The sequence below is a fragment of the Bombina bombina genome, chromosome 7, assembly GCF_027579735.1.
Source record: "Bombina bombina isolate aBomBom1 chromosome 7, aBomBom1.pri, whole genome shotgun sequence".
Lineage (NCBI taxonomy): Eukaryota > Metazoa > Chordata > Amphibia > Anura > Bombinatoridae > Bombina > Bombina bombina.
The window spans coordinates 230,069,770-230,083,637 of record NC_069505.1 but is presented as its reverse complement, the minus strand read 5'-3'; the positions used below and the strand labels follow the sequence as shown (position 1 = coordinate 230,083,637).

General features: G+C 35.5%; 1 protein-coding gene across 5 annotated transcripts in view; it reads left to right on the top strand.

Annotated features, from left to right (window-relative positions):
* ABCC8 (ATP binding cassette subfamily C member 8) overlaps window positions 1-13,868 on the top strand; it is a 594,664-nt gene that overhangs the window by 493,308 nt on the left and 87,488 nt on the right. The gene's annotated exons all lie outside the window — the stretch shown is intronic.

Genomic DNA, 13,868 nt, shown 5'->3' with positions numbered 1-13,868 from the left:
ACTATGTAATGTATATTTATTAGATAGTGTTATTATATGTGTAACTGTACTGTGTAATGTATTTTATTAGATAGTGGTATTATGAGTGTAACTGTACTATGTAATGTATATGTATTTGTTGGTGTTATTATGTGTGTAACTGTACTGTATAATGTATATTTATTAGTGTTATATGTGTAACTGTACTGTGTAATGTATATTTATTAGATAGTATTATTAGGTGTGTAACTATACTGTGTAATGTATATTTATTAGATGGTGTTATTATGAGTGTAACTGTACTGTGTAATGTATATTTATTAGATAGTGTTATTATGTGTGTAACTGTACTGTGTAATGTATATTTGTTAGATGTTATTATGAGTGTAACTGTACTATTTCAAATAAGTTAGCTAAAGAAACTAACAGAAAAAGATACTTGGTAAGCACTCAGATGACCCCAAATTAACGGAGTAGGATAAGAAACACACAATTTAAAACATATATCTTTATTAGAAATTTTTTTAAAATCAGGGTTAATTAAAACTAAAATGCTGGTCTAATATTCCCAGTACACAGACTGGATAATATGAGCTTGAACCAATTATTGTAGAATTGTCTAATGGCAGGTTAGGAAGCCACTGACTAGGATTAGGTGTCACTGTTTATATAAAGTTAGGGTTGGGATAGTGCAGTTTGAAAAGTATATAATCTATAAAATAGCAGCACTCATTCATGTCCTATGTAACATAGTTAATATGATATATTAATCACGACCCAATTGCGTGATAATCATCTATGTTAAATGCATAGGTAAAGTGCTGTAATAAAGTAGGATTATAATATTGAAAAATTATTATATTATAGCATCAATTTAACTGCTTATAATTATCAATTTCACTGTAATAGAGTTAACACCGTTGGTTATCAAGTACACTTGAGCTTTTATAAATGATAAAAATTCCCCTCTGGTATGTGGCTGGTCAGTTTACTTGATTCACCTTTGTGGATAGCTTGGTTGTATAAATCTTAACAGTTATCACTGTGTGTGATCAATACTTTAGTCAGTAATCTGTGTGAACTAATAAGTTAAGTAATACATATCATACTACTATATTCATATATATTTGTTTGTAATCACTGACGAAAAAATAATCTACTAATGAGTAGCACGCTAGTTGGCGCATTTAAACTATCCACAGATTTATTATAGATAAGTGTCCCTAAAAGGAAAATACATGTACATGAAACTTAGGGGAGTTTGTGGTGCTTAGTGTAAACTTATACAGACATTATACTGCTTGGCTAATCCCACTCATAAACCCTAATTTATCATAAAGTTTGTTTAAATGCAACCGTTAAATCAGATTTGTAGTAATTCACTTAGAGGGTTAATATTCCGCCTATATAAGGGCTATATATCAGTTATAATTATAGCATGCCCCTAAAGTGCTTAAAAATGAATTACACAACTCGTAGTTAGTTGCTAAAAATGTTACATTAGTATCATTGCATTGTTCATACACTCTGGAACTCTGCCAATTCTGACGCTTATTCACATTTAGTCTCCGGGTCAGAATGTATCAAATGCAATGTTCGCTGCTATTAGGCAGTCTCAAATTGCTAGGTAAGAATACTGAATCATATGTTTTAAATGCTGGGCTCCCTGTGAATTTAATTCAGCGTCCGGATAGTATGAGACACTGCTAGTTGTGACACACTGAGATGTATCATATCAATAGCCAAAACCGCAGAATCCTCTGCTCTGCTTCCTCATTGTAATTTCTTGTTTAATTGATAACTAGTTAAATAACTGTATTAGCCCAAGATTTTAGCTACTAGTTTACAACGAGTATTAGCGGATCTATTGCGCTAATTTGGTACACTACAGATCACTGCCGTTTATGACACACTATGTTTGGTAATATGATTGCCTCCAGCTCTCAAGTATTATATCTCTGGCTGACATGCAGTCTCGAGTGAACTGTATATTCTCATAGTGTTAATCACGTCAGTTAAATTTTTAAGGTTCAAGTTAAGAAATTATAGCCAGCAAGTGTAAATTTTAAAACCTAAACTGAGCTCCCATAAGCTCCCCCTTCCTCCCTTGACATGTTTCGCCGGGTTTCCGTAACTGTACTATGTAATGTATTGTTATTAGATAGTGTTATTATGTGTAACTGTACTGTGTAATATATATCTGTTAGATGTTGTTATTATGTGTGTAACTGTACTGTGTAATGTATATTTATTAGATGGTGTTATTATGAGTGTAACTGTACTGTGTAATCTATATTTATTAGATAGTGGTATTATGTGTGTAACTTTACTGTGTAATGTATATATATTAGATGGTGCTATTATGTGTGTAAATGTACTGTATAATGTATATTTATTAGATGATGTTATTATGTGTGTAACTGTACTGTGTAATGTATATTTATTAGATAGTGTTATTATGAGTGTAACTGGACTGTGTAATGTATATTTATTAGATGGTGTTATTATGTGTGTAACTGTACTGTGTAATGTATATTTATTATGTCAGTTTATACCAGGGTTATAATACAATTTATTTGCTATTATTCTTTAAAATAACCTCCAATCAAAATGTATATATGAAACAATTGAAGTAAATATTTATTCCTAAATTCTTGAGATTAGTTAAATTTATAAACACATTGAAATATATTAAGTAGAGACTAGCTTTGAATCAACTATGCACGCTTATTCCATTACAATATTCTATACAACAGATTATAAAAATATACCTTTAAAAATAACTTTACTCACAATAATCGCATTAAAATACCACAATAAAATACCAGAGTATGGACCGTTAACTTAACAATGCTTAGTTAGACAATATAACAAAATACTTTAACATCCAATTCATATGCCAATTTATCTGAGCTGAAATAATCTCTTATTTAGCTACAATAAGGCAAATTCTAATATATATATATATATATATATATATATATATATATATATATATATATAGCAATAACTGTAATTAATTTATGAAATTATTTCTAAACATTAATATTTAATACCAGTATACTTACTACAATCTAACTAAAGCTTTAGAATATCTTTGATTTAAATATAAAAGTATGAAATAACCTTTAATACGTTACCAGATAAAATTGAAGTTCACCTCGTAAATTAAGAGAGGTATTTTTGCAATATGGATGAAAAGGTAGCCCAATTCTGCTTATAATGACTGCGTCCCAAAAATGGCAGCAAGATTATCAGTCAAAATTTTTGCAAGCAAATAACCACTTCTATTCCTTTGCATGAGGTTATATCACGTGATATACCCCACCCCTTTTTATTCTAATCATTGGTGAATATGGGATGTGCGCTTACTGAAACTTGTCTGATAGGCCCTTCGGAGCTTGTCTCTTGATAGGCCCTTAACGGAGCTTGTCCTTGATTGGTTTACTGGGAACATATGGTCATTTGACACTATAATTCCCTTTGGTTGCAACTCTCGCACAAACTACTAGATGGCAGCAGACAACCAGAAATGCAGTCTCACCATCAACCATCGCTGCAGTCCAAATATCTCACCTTAAAATGTTTATTTAATATACCATAATTTCTTGTATTAAGAAACTTATCTGGTCAACATATATATCTTATTTAATATAATTGAAAATGTACAATTTGAGATCAAACACAAGTATATTATCAATTCTATGTTAAAATATGCTTATTGCAGTCTCATTCCTTTTCAATATAATTATAGCCCACATCTTTGTACATCTCTTGATAGTGTTATTTTGAGTGCATAAAAACACAAATTATATATAATTTATGGGACAATTTACTGTTTTCTCCTCGGTCTGAAATGAAAGAAACAATGTTGTTGTTCTGAAGTGAGTTGGTAAAACAATTAAAATAGACAGTTACATATTCACTTTAGATTTAAAGGTATCTTATGTGTTAGACACATCGCCCAGGTTCATATATATATGTTATTTGATTATTTTAAATAGATTTGAAAATTATAGACAAATCATGTATATGACTTTCTAGGTATAAATTAATTTATCTAAGAACTATGTAGATAATTTGTTATCAAAAGTACATAGATTAAGATATTTTGAAATCTTGATTCTTAGGCTTCAACTTCCCATATGTCTGTAGGTAACTTGAGTTCAGATTCTTTGTGTATCTGAGGTTCTGGGGCAATTAACAGGCCTGTGCTAATTACTATATCTTCAGAATTTCGTTTGCATATCTGACTTATTTAGAGAATCTTGTCTCCAACACCCCAGGATGCATCCAGGCTTAGGAAATTAACAGGCCCAATGTTTAGCCTTCATGTTGAGCTATGAGCTTCAAAGGCTAAATGTTTATGATCTATTCTTCACTAATTGAACAATTGTATCATCCCTTTTGTTTTCTCTTAGATGTATTGAGCAGCTATGGGGGTCAGTAGTGATCTGATAGGGAATCTTTGAAAACAATTCCTTTGTTCTCAGATGTTCTGTAATCAGGGAAAGGCATCTCATGTCTGACCTCATATTTGCAATACACAGAATGTATTCAGTGATAAAATGAGCATGCTCATTTATATATATATATGTATTGTCTACTGACATTCACAGATACCCTGACATAATTCCCCCTTCCAATTCAAAAATATGTAGGACACATGTATTTGAAATGGCTTAAAATCAGTGGTACTTGGTGAGTGTATAAACAGTATGCATCATAGACAGTCTTCTATGAAGAGAGTCCGTTATTTTTAAGCCCTCATGTTCGCTAGCTAGGCATTTTTAAACTACAATATTTCTTTAGTGCATTTGGGGATATGATACTTCATTCTCCCTCTATGACTTGTAGTTGGGATCTAGGATGGCATGCTCGCAACTGATTAATATGGACCCATTTATCCATAATATATAATTATATATAAAAATCGATCGAATTCGATTCTCTGGGGTAAACCAAATCCTGAAAACGAGCAATGCTGCGCATGTTTCAGCACTATTGTTAGGTGCACTGATGCACTCTACCCATTTGGTGAACAGGCATGTCACTGTTGACATGTATTTGTTACTTCTTGATGACCTAGTTACTGGACCAATAAAATCAATTTGGATATCTGACCATGGCATTACCATCCCCCTTTTCTGTAATGGTGCTCTATGTGTTGGTGCAGTGGATTGGAATTGTGGACAGATTAAACAACCTTGACAGTAAGTTTGAACATCCTTCCAAAAAGCATAATCACGTAATATTTCATATGTTAATTTGGCACCACGATGGCCAGATGTTGGAGCATCATGGGCATGTTGAAGCATGAGACCTCTGAACTTTGTAGGTACCACCCATTGCTGAATGCCAGTTTTGGAGGTTCTAATTAACAAACCATCCTGTGACTTGAATTGTGATTTCGAATTCATTAAGATTCTAAGATCTTCCTTGCCAATACTGTCCTCTTTTGAGATGGGGTTGCTTTCAGGATCTTCTATGTGTTTATAGAAGATGCCTACAATGGGGTCTTCCTTTTGACTAGTGATCAGGTCCTCACTAGGAGAATCCTGACTCTATTGTACCAGGTTAGGCTCACTTTGTTGTTAAGCCTGGTTTCTGGTAATGGCTTCTACCTGGACTGCACCCATTAAGTGGTCAATATTAAGCAGTTCTCCAGTTATGGCTCCTTGAATCCACAAGATCATTGCCTTCCTTATCAGGACCTTGAATTCTGGAATGACCCTTGGTCTTCTTCTAGTGTATGGTTAACCCATTGGATACCACTAGATTATCAATCTCGCAGAACAACTTGCCATGTTTGACTGGTTTGTTGTTAGTTTTCTCTATGCCATTTCTTTTCCAAGTTGGCAGGTATTCAACAAAACTGTCACGCACATAATTTGAGTCAGTAATGATCACAAATTCATGAATATTGTGTTCAATAGCCATCTCAATGGTTTTTAGAACAGCAGTTAGTTCTGCAACTTGACTAGATCTTGGTCCAATGTTGAAACCTACATAAATATTGGGAATCCCACTTGCCCAAGTTATACCAATGCCAGTGACTAATCTGCGCTCATTATCAATAGTGGCATGGTAAGAACAACCATCAACATATACCCAAGGTAATGTCTGACACTGGTCCTCGTATATTTTATATGGGGAAAGCAATTGTTCTTCCAGGAAATCATCTTCTAATAACTCTTCCCCATGATCCTTAGCAGTACAGTTGTGGAGCTCAGCAAGCCCCTGTGTGACTGGATTGTTTTTATTTTGCTTGTAGCAAATTTCTAAAGGCCAGGCTTGTAAGGAAAGAGTCCAAGCAGTTATGCGGCTGTTAGACAAATTTCCATCTCTTATTCTCTCACTTTGCAGATATAGCAAAGGCTAGTGGGCCATTTCTACAATAATTTTCTCACCCTTTATATAGCTGCGAAAATTTTGTAGAGCCCATACAGTAGATAAGAGGGCTTTTCGCAATCGCTAAATTTTATTTCTACTGGGGATAAAGTTTTACTCGCATAAGCAATGACTTTACTTAAATTATCATGCTTTTAGTACAAAGCAGCACTCATGCTTATATCTGTGTAACCTGTCTCTAAGTAAAAAGGTTTACCCCCTTCAGGGTACACTAAGCAAGGTGTTTGAGTAAGTTTTCTCTTCAGCTCTCTGATGGCTGTCTCTTGAATCTCACTCCAATGCCATTTCACATCCTTCTTAAGAAGAAGTAGCAGTGGTTTAGCTAATTCTGCATAATTATCAATAAATTTGCTAGAATAATTTGTCATACCCAGGAATGAGCTCAATTACTTTAAGTTAGTTGGGTTTTTAGAATTTATTATAGCTTCCACCTTTTTCCTCTGAGGACTTAACCCTTCAGAAGTAACTTCATGTCCTAAGAAGTTTATACAAGAGCGGCAACATTGAGCTTTTTGAAGGGATAATTTGACACCTGCCCTTTTAAGTTGGCTGAGGACATGTTTAAACTCTGTGATGTGTTTTTCAAAGTCTGTGCTTTTGATTAAATCATCATAAACATAAGATAAGGTCCCCCTTTCCAGTGCATCAGTCATAACCTTATGCATGAATACAGCAAATGTATGTTCTGAATATATGTATCCAAATGGGAGTCTCTGGAATGCATATTGGACCATTTGGAATGAGAATGCAAGCTTATACTGGTCCTCCTCATGTACCTTTATGGTCCAATATCCCTGTGCACAATCAATGGCAGTGAATATTTTAGATCTCTGCATCTGCGCTAGCCACTGGTCAATATATGGCACAGGCCAGCCAGACATGTACACTCGTTTGTTTAGCTGTCTGTAGTCCCACAGTCATAAGAATCCCTAGAAAAAATACCCTTGTACTCTATCAGGAGTTCTTGTAGCTGTCGGCTTTCATCATCACTGGAACAGCCATTAACTAAAGAGATTTGCTCTTTGACTATTTGCTAAAATCCTGGAAAGTTTTCAGGCTGTCCTATCTCATATGATTCTTCCAACCTAGAGGTGAGATCCCCTTGATTATAATTTACATTGCCCCCATAATTCTGGGTATTGGGGTATTCTTGCTCTTTGATCAGCTGATCAAATACTAGGGAGGCTTCTTCAATTTTACAGATGCCTTCCTCTGAGCTGAAGGGATAAATAGACTGAATTGTAAACAATCCTTCTGGCATAGATGCAAAGGATTGTTCTATTAACTGTTCTTTAGTTAAGTATCATTCAGGTATTAGCCCAATTACATTATTCTGGAATCTAAATGTGTAATATCTCAATTCCAGCGCATATCCTATGTTAGTTCCCTTGGATAAGGTGATATCCTGTGGGGTCATGTTATGTACAATAACATGTATCAGAATATTTCCAATATTTACCATGGGAGTATGGGCCATTGTTATACCCAGATTTTTTATTCTATGGGAGAGGCAAATTAGTGTTTCAGAAGTTTTTAATTGCTGACCTCTTTTTACCTTTAAGGATAAGAGGAATATATCAGCCCCAGGATGGATTACAATATTGTTAGACACCTGCATATTCACAGCATATGGCAATTGCTGATTTTATTTCAGGGCCGTATTTTCATCCTGAAATACTTCAGGGTCCCCCTTTAACCTGCTCCAGAGGCAAAGGTTAATTAAATCTTTTTGTATGGCATATCTATGTAAGATATCATTGCCAATATATATTTGATTATGGGGAGTATTTAAAACTAAAAACAGGTGCTTCACTGATTTATTACCTATGGAGATAGATAATAAACATTTAGCTGTGACATTATAGTTTTCAGACCTGTCATCCAGGCCATGGACACAGTGGTCTTGGGGAGAAAGATATTTAATTACCTTAGGTTCAGTGATCTGCATTAATAAGCCTTAGCTTATATAGCTAGCTTCCTGTTTTAAGCTCAATTTGGCATTCTTGGTTTTCCCAATGTCATGCACTTGCATAGGGATAAATAAATCCTCTTTAACTTTTGCAATTTCTGTGAGGATTTGCAAATGATCTCCCTCTTTAGGGGACATAGGTTCCCCCTTGTGGAGTGATATGGTTAATACATTGCCATCTAAGGAAATATTTGCTTTCTTTCCAGGGGAAATTTTAAAAGTATTACCATCAGATCCACTTAAAGGAGTCTGATCATCTATTTGTAGGATAGTGATTTTAGGTATAGAGTCATTCCTGAAATGAATCTCCACAGCATCTTGCTTCTCTTTCACCACATGGCAGTTAAGTTGGGTGCAAGATATACTGGACCGTTCATAATTAATAGTCCTTTTTACTTGTGACCAAATTACATTATTTATGCAAATAATTATGGTGCTTAATCGCTTCAGGAGATCACTACCAATAATTAAATGATCAGTTGGCAGATCCACTATAATGACAGGTTGTCTTATTACCCTGTTCCCCAGCCTTAGTTTTAACCATGCCGTACCGTAGACTTTAATGGAGTCACCCCCAACACCTATTAGTGAACCATCAAATTATTTTATTTTAGGTTTGTGGGGTGTTAGTTTATTTAGCTGTGTGTTGTACCTGTGGGATAAAATAGGTGCCTGAAATCCAGTATCAATTAATCCCATGATAGGGTTAGCAACTGAATCCTGGAGTTCAGCTAATACATAATATCTCCCTGCAGTTTCTACCATTTCACACATAAAATTAGCATGACTACATATCTGTGGGCTTTGCCACGTTTTACCTGTACTCACCACGTCATCTGATGCAGAAGAAACTTCATTCTTACCAGTCCTTTCCTCTGTAATAGGTTCCTGTGTACTGCATCTGTGGGAATAAGGTTAGGGGAAAAGTGCAAAGGAAGAGATTTGTTAGAGCTTCCAGGCTGAGGTTGCTCGTCATCACAGCTAAATCGTCCGTTCCTGATCTGTAGGGAGAGAACATGATTAGTACCATTATTGACATTTATCATTTTATTTGGTATATCCTTCCCCTCTCTTTCAAGTAATATCACAGTATTTATGACTGTGCCTGTGGCCCACTGCTGGCCACTGGCTGTACCCCTAAAAAAGGATTACTAGCCTAGGGTGCTGAGACGTCAAAGCTTGACTCATATTAGTAAATAGTGTACAAAATTGACTGACTTGCGTACTGAGTTGGCCCACTTGATTGGACTGATCTACCCATGGACTGATTTTTTTATATCCCAGGGTATTGATTCCTGGATCCTTGGGATCCCTCAGAATCATAGCTATTATTGCTATTTTGATGTGGTTGTCTTTGGGGTTCAACTTGTTCAGCATTAATATCTTGGGGAGCACTATTTACTTGGGGTGGGTTCCAATTACCTTGTGCGTTTTCATCTCTTTGGGGATAATTATTTATCTTGGTATGCCCCCCATTTTGAGTATATTCTCTCTGCACCTCAGCCCATGTTGGGGGAGGGGCAGAGTTAAAACTTTGTGGGGAAGGCCTGTTTTCTCGGGCCACTTCCGCATAAGTTTTCTTGTTAGACTCCAAATTGAAAGTGACACCCTAGTTTCTGCAACAATTTTGGGGCTGGGCCTTGGTTCCTTTTTAACCCCCTGTTCACCGGAATGCTGAATAGAGTATAACTTTGTACTCTCTTTGATCAGCCAGTCCAATGAGCAGTTCTCATCAAAATCTCTAGCTAAGTTAAGTTTGATGTGTGCAGGCAATGCTTCGTAAAATAAATTCACAAATTCTGAGCTTTCAAATATAGGGTAATCTTCGGCCATACTGTACGCACTTTTTAGTACAGAAAGGAATTCTATAGGGCTTTGATTGGCACAACATTTTAAACCATATACAGCTATGTTCGCAGCGGTTTTAGTGCGATATTGCCCAAACTCCTTTTTACACTGATTTTTCGTTTCACTCCAGGAATTAATATTCATATCCTTTAGTGAGGCAAAGAATTTGTGAAGTTTACCCTCAAATACCCAGGGCAGAAATTCAATTTTTGACTGCTCACACATTCATTATGGATAAAGCATTTTCATAAGTCATAAGTGGTCAATTATAGAATTGGTTCCCTTGTTGGAAAACTTGGGTACTGTGCCACTTAAAAATTTAATTATTTTAGGGGTGTCATATACCTTATTAGTTGCATCTTGGGTAGTGATGTCGCGAATAGTTCGCCGGCGAATTGTTACTGGTGAACATAGCATGTTCGCGTTCGCCGCGGCGGGCGAACATATGCGATGTTCGATCCACCCCCTATTCGTCATCATTTAGTAATACTTTGACCCTGTACCTCACAGTCAGCAGGCACATTCCAGCCAATCAGCAGCAGACCCTCCCTCCCAGATCCTCCTACCTCCTGGACAGCATCCATTTTAGATTCATTTGGAAGCTGCATTCTTAGGGAGAGGAGGGACAGTGTAGCTGCTGCTGATTAATAGGGAAATCGATAGCTAGGCTAGTGTATTCAGTGTCCACTACAGTCCTGAAGGACTCATCTGATCTCTGCTGTAAGGACAGCACCCCAAAAAGCCCTTTTTAGGGCTGCTTTTTTTTCCTCCTGTGTAATCTAATTGCAGTTGCCTGTCTGCCAGCGTGTGTGTCAGGCTCACAGCGTATACTGTGCCCACTTTCCCAGTGCCACCACTCATATCTGGTGTAACAGTAGTGTAGAATTAAAAAAAACAACACTTTTTTGACTGTGTTAAATAATTGCAGTCAGTTTCCTTCACACGTGTGCGTTTCAGTGCCTGCCTGCCTGCCTGCCAGGGCACAGTGTCACCCCAGTGCAACTCATATCTGGTGTAACAGTAGTGTAGATTTAAAAAAAAAAAACTTTTTTGACTGTGTTAAATAATAGCAGTCAGTTTCCTTCACACGTGTGCGTTTCAGTGCCTGCCTGCCAGGGCACAGTGTCACCCCAGTGCCACCACCGGGGAGTTTGGTCTGTCACTGTGAAGCGGGCGTAACCCTTACACTACCTGATCAATACATCATACCTGATGTTTTAAAGCACGTTATTCCAAACAATTTAGGAATGTTAGGTGATTTATGCCCTTTATGGATTAAAACCAGACTCTGCATCAACTATGTAATTTTCCATGGGAGTTTTGCCATGGATCCCCCTCCGGCATGCCACAGTCACAGTCCAGGTATTAGTCCCCTTGAAGCAACTTTCCCATCACTATTGTGGCCAGAAAGAGTCCCTGTGGGTTTTAAAGTTCGCCTGCCTATTGAAGTCTATGGCAGTTCGCCCGTTCGCGAACAGTTGCGGAAGTTCGCGTTCGACGTTCGCGAACCCAAATTTTTAGGTTCGCGACATCACTAATCTTGGGTCTTCCTAGGAACTTTCTTGTTAGGGTTGGAGCGTTCCCTATCTGTCCTTCTACTGTGGGGAGATCCCTTACGCATATTAGCATTATGGGTAGCTGGCTTCGCCCTCTGACTCACTATAATCACTGTCCTCCCCCTCTGAAGTGTAGCAGTTCCCTGAATTTAAAACATGAGGTGACTATGTGGGAAGTTTATTTCTGACCCGATAGGGGTCCTTTGTTTAAACTCTTCCCTAAAGTTATGTAATTCACTTCTCATTAATTCTTTAAGGTTTTTTAAAGTATCTGCATTATCCTCATTGCTAACAAAAGTGGGCGTATTATTGCTAGTTTTTTCTGGTTTTGCACAAGTTTATTTAACTCTTGTATTTTGGCTAGTAAATTTAGGTTATGCGTATCTAAGGCGGCCATGTCTTGCTTAAATGTAACAATTTAATTTTCGGCCATTTCTAAACTCTCTTCGCACTTGCGTGATGAGCGAATATCATATTCTAGCCCTTGTATTTGCAATTCCTTTTTTATAAGGAGTGTGGACATTTTGTCAATAATGCATATTACAAGGGGCCAGGATTTGAGTATTAGTTCATCCCGTTTTTGAGAATTTTGCATTGATTAATTTTTAATAATTCTTAGAACAATTCACTTTTTTCATTCCACCTTCCATTATCAATAGCAATATCTTTGACCTTAATTGCAAGCATATCCATATAATCATTTAAATCACCGGTAATATTACACCTCTTTTTAATGTGGCCTATTACATCTATCTTAAGGAGATCGCCCTTAGTGAGGGGTAATTTTGGGGGGACATATTTCAACACTGAGTATAGATTCATTGGATTCACTTCTAGTAACAGACATTATTATTTTTGCTTAGTATTTGGTTAAATTTAAAATGCTAATGCAATTTCGACCAACAAGATTAAAAAAATTTAAAAAAAATATTAATATTAATTTTGAAACATTAATAAAAAAAAAATTCTAAATCAATTTTTCAAAAAATAAAATAATAATTATTTTTTAATAATCTCTATTTGCTACAAATATATTATATCAATGTGATATATATATATATATATATATATATATAATAATCTTACGACTGTGCCTCCAGATAATATGTCAGTATATACCAGGGTTATAATACAATTGATTTGCTATTATTCTTTAAAATAACCTCCAATAAAAATGTATATACGAAACAATTGAAATTAATATTTATTTCTAAATTCTTGAGATTAGTTACATGTGTTAATTGAGTATTTTAAATAGATTTTAAAATTTATAGACAAATCATTTATATGACTTTCTAGGTATACATTAATTTATCTAAGAACTATGTAGATAATTTGTTATCAAAAGTACATAGGTTAAGATATTTTGAAATCTTGATTCTTAGGCTTCAACTTTCCATATGTCTGTAGGTAACTTGAGTTCAGATTCTTTGTGTATCTGAGGTTCAGGGGCAATTAACAGGCCTGTGCTAATTACTATATCTTCAGAATTAAGTTTGCATATCTGACTTATGTAGAAAATCTTGTCTCCAACACCCCAGGATTCATCCAGGCTCGGGTAATTATCAGGCCCAATGTTTATCCTTCATGTGGAGCTATGAGCTTCAAAGGCTAAATGTTTATTATTTATCTTCACTAATTGAACAATTGTATTATCCCTTTTGTTTTCTCTTGGATGTATAGAGCAGCTATGGGGGTCAGAAGTGATCTGATAGAGAATCTTTGAAAACAATTCCTTTGTTCTCAGATGTTCTGTAATCAGGGAAAGGCATCTCATGTCTGACCTCAGATTTGCAATACACAGAATGTATTCAACGATAAAATGAGCATGCTCAAATTTAATATTTGATAGGTTGCATACTTATTTTATCATATTATATATATATATATATATATATATATATATATATATATATATATATATATATATATATACTTATTGTCTACTGACATTCACAGATACCCTGACAATTAGATAGTGTTATGAGTTTAACTGTACTGTGTAATGTATATTTTTTAAACAGTTTTATTATGTGTGTAACTGTACTGTGTAATGTATATTTATTAGATAGTGTTAATATGAGTGTAACTGTTAGGTGTTATTT